At 38.1% G+C, this 3,720-nt stretch overlaps 2 pseudogenes; both read right to left on the bottom strand.

Moving 5' to 3' along the window:
- LOC111372009 overlaps nucleotides 1-713 on the bottom strand; it is a 4,368-nt pseudogene extending 3,655 nt beyond the window's left edge.
- Nucleotides 714-1,034: 321 nt separating this feature from the next.
- Nucleotides 1,035-3,518, bottom strand: LOC111372008 (annotated as a pseudogene).
- Between the last annotated feature and the right edge of the window lie 202 nt (nucleotides 3,519-3,720).

Genomic DNA, 3,720 nt, shown 5'->3' with positions numbered 1-3,720 from the left:
AGCATGGTTTGACCAAATCACCTTGGACCAAAGTAGCCGGATCCACCTTTACAACTCTACGCAGACGACAAATATTCAATTAACTTGACTACAAGAAAAACAAGACAACAGATACATTAATTTTTTAATAATCTTTTCTTCCCTGTGCGTTTCATTCCAAATATTGAACTAAATTAAATAATTCTGTGGGCAACATCGACCATGCCTATCTAATAATGAAATCAGCACTAACTTTAAGGAAATAAAGTTGAGGATATTAACTTAGGAATTGTAGTAAAGTTCCTCCTATACTTGGAATATTCCAACTGCCATAACAAACAACCAAATATTGAAAAATTAAAATTAATTAGCTACTGTTTAACTCGAGATGTAATCAGAATATAATTCGGGCCCGATCGAATTTACGATATCTCATAAAAGGCACTTTCTTTAATACTTGAGGTTATGAGTATGTGTCTCCAATTTTTGTTCCTATAGAAACAACATCTCAATCACATAGGAACCAAAGAACAAAACTTTGCATATAATACATCGAGCATTAACATCATCATATTTTAACCACTTTCAAGTTTAGGAGCCACCGAGACCACCTTTATAAAATATCCTCTTCTAAAATTTGTACGAGGACTTTCTATCTTTTTGTAGTTCATACGAAATTTTTGTGACATTTTATGAGTGCTCAATTGAGAATCTAATTTTACATTAAGCGACATATTCTCACAATCCCTGGGGCAGATCCGAACTTAAATTGTAATTTGCAAAAATCAATGATAACAAATTCTTAATTACAGTCAAACCTAAAATTCAACAGCTTTTTAAAGCTTTAGTTCTGGGACTATATCACTCTTGTATTGCTGGAAAATTTATGCATGCTCGCAGGAAACTCGGGTATGGCAAAAAAATAGTTAAAAGTATCGATCTAATTCAAAAACTCCCAAATAGATCTAAGGGAAGATTAAGGATGCATTTAACTTGTGGAAATAGGTTAACAATGGAAGGTAAAAGAAAATTATTGGTGTGCAGAATTTATTAAACCTAGACATGATTAAAAATGAGCGACATAGATACTTGATGCTGAATACGAAAACCAATTATTAGACATTACATGAAATTATCTTGAGCATGTGGAAATGGAAATTGCATCTAAATTGAAGTGGTAGAGGAGGCTGGATCTGGAGGACCTGGGACTTCAACAGATCCTTCCATAAGTTGTAGCACTCTCTTCATGGTAGGCCTTAATGTTGGATCCTCCTGAATGCACCAAATTGCTATCATCACAAACTTGTCAAATCTCTCGTCGTTTAATGCCTCTTCGTCGTTTGCCCCTAACAAATGTATTGTTCCTTCCTTGTAACAATCATAAGCAAAATCAGCAAGTATCTTTTCACTCTCAGACTCAGCCTTGGGTTCGAATTTGTGTCTGCAACAGATAAGCTCGAGCAACAAGATTCCAAAGCTGTAAACATCAACCTTGACTGTAATTGGCATGTTTCTGAACCATTCTGGAGCGACATACCCTTTGGTTCCCCTTATTCCCGTGGTGGTTCTTGATTGATCTGCCTTCAAAAGCTGGCTAATCCGAAGTCCGATATTTTTGCTGTGAAGGATTCATCTAAGAGTACATTTTGAGGCTTAATGTCACAGTGTATGATTTGATTGTTACATTCGTCGTGCAAATAGCAAATACCTCTCGCTGTTGCAATTGCAATCTGCACTCTTTTGTACCAGTTGGGCCTTGAATTTTCAAACAGAAAGTTTGCAAGAGAGCCATTGCTCATGAATTCGTATACCAAAAGCTGGTTTTGGTCCTCATCACAATATCCCAGCAATTGAACTAGATTTTTGTGACTAGTCCTCCTAATTGAGCTTACTTCCGTTTTAAATTCTTCCTCACCTTCTGTAGCCATCTTATGCAGCTTTTTCACAGCAACTACAGTTTCAGTATTGTCGTTCTTAATAGTTCCTTTGTATACTGTTGAATAAGCACCCCTGCCTAATTCCTCCACGAATCCATTTGTTGCTTCTTGTAGCTCTTTGAAACTGAATATTCTTATGTTCAGACCAGCCGGAAGAAGTTGATATGATTGAAGCCCCTTCGATTTTCGTTTACTGAAGGAGAAAGCACACAAGAAGATGGATAAAAGTAGGAGAAAATTAAGTAACATGGAACTGCCTAAGAAAACTGATCTGGTGGTGATTAGAATGGATCGTTTACTTTTCTTAGAGGGAGACGAGTCTGCTGTTGCATTGCTATTTCTTATTTTTATAAAAACTTTCCCCCCTGCGTTAGCATCGATCTTCCCATTGGCAAGAGGAAATCTCTTCTTATAACAATTACCTTTTTCATATCTCGCAGCAGTACAATAACAATCATCGAGGCAAACCTGTCGACACCAATCTTCTGAGACTTGCCCAAAAGCAGCATAATCGGAGTAAGGCCAATCTGCGTTGGGCTTGTCAATGATACTAAAAAGGTCAGTTTCACGTCCCTCTCCATTGCAACTTTCTGGAGTGAAATTTGGTCTGCAATCACTCCTGCTATCACTTGGATCTATGAAAGAGTAACCAAAAGGGCACTCACACTTTGCTATTTGATCAGTTCCCAATGAGCAGAGACTATTGAAACCACAAGTAACGCCACCTGAATTTTGCGATAAGATCCCGCATATATTCTGAGGTATGAAGTCCATAGTAGACCACCCCACTGCTCTACCACCTGATGAATTAGCAGACTTAGGGTGGACATAAAGTCTTAGAACCCCATCATATTCCAGTATTGCTCTCTGGTAAAACTGACTAGTCGAGGTAGCCCTTGGAGACAATAAATTGAGGACACTTCCATTTCTTCCTTCAAGAAAGACGTTGCCCGACTGATTGAAGATCACCTTGAAGCCACTATCCACAGTTTTCGTTGACCAATAAGAAAAATTTGCTTTGTCAATGGCTAAATTTCTGGCGTAAGACACAAGATTTCCATCTTGTAATGTGAAGATGAATCTTCCTCTCGAAAAGTTTGATTTAGAGAAGCTGGAAACAAGTTTGCCATCTATATTCAGTGACTGTGTTGGTAATAATGTATCAGTTGGCTCATCAAAACTCTGCCACAAAACATCTGAGTTGGTATTTGCTAACACAAAATTACCAGTGTCAAGCATGGCTCCGTATGCCACTCCAGCACGATACCATATCTTCTGGCCTCTAGGATCACTAAGTTCAAACCTTCCATCTGCAGATAGTTGAACTTTTGATCCTTCTTGGACAAGATTATCGCGATTGGCCGACCAAACAATGGTTCTTTCGGGTATTTCGTTGAACCAGATTGCCATTAAGTAACCTCCACGAATGATCTGCTGGAAGCCAAAGGCAAATTCTTCAGATGGTGATAACCATGTGGAATTTTCATTGTTTGCAGTTAATGATGAACCCGAAGTAACATTCCTGTAAGGCTGAGCTGTGGGTGAGACTGGTAATAAAACCAGCAGGACAAAAAACATTGTAATTGAAACTGCGAAAGCCATGCAGAAAGTGATTTCCCTCAAAAGAATTGATTCAGTTGAGACGAAAGTTTTGTATTAGCTGTTTTTATCATTGCAGGTGAAGCTTCTATGTCTACTTAAGACCGTACGATCCAAGGACATAGCAAATGATTTCATTTCAAATATTAAATCTCCATAGACGCGTAAAAGGGGTTGAACTCTTTGGATTGCAACGGTCAAAATG

This window comes from Olea europaea, chromosome 23 (assembly GCF_002742605.1).
Source record: "Olea europaea var. sylvestris chromosome 23, O_europaea_v1, whole genome shotgun sequence".
NCBI lineage: Eukaryota > Viridiplantae > Streptophyta > Magnoliopsida > Lamiales > Oleaceae > Olea > Olea europaea.
This window is presented reverse-complemented; position numbering and strand designations above follow the sequence as displayed.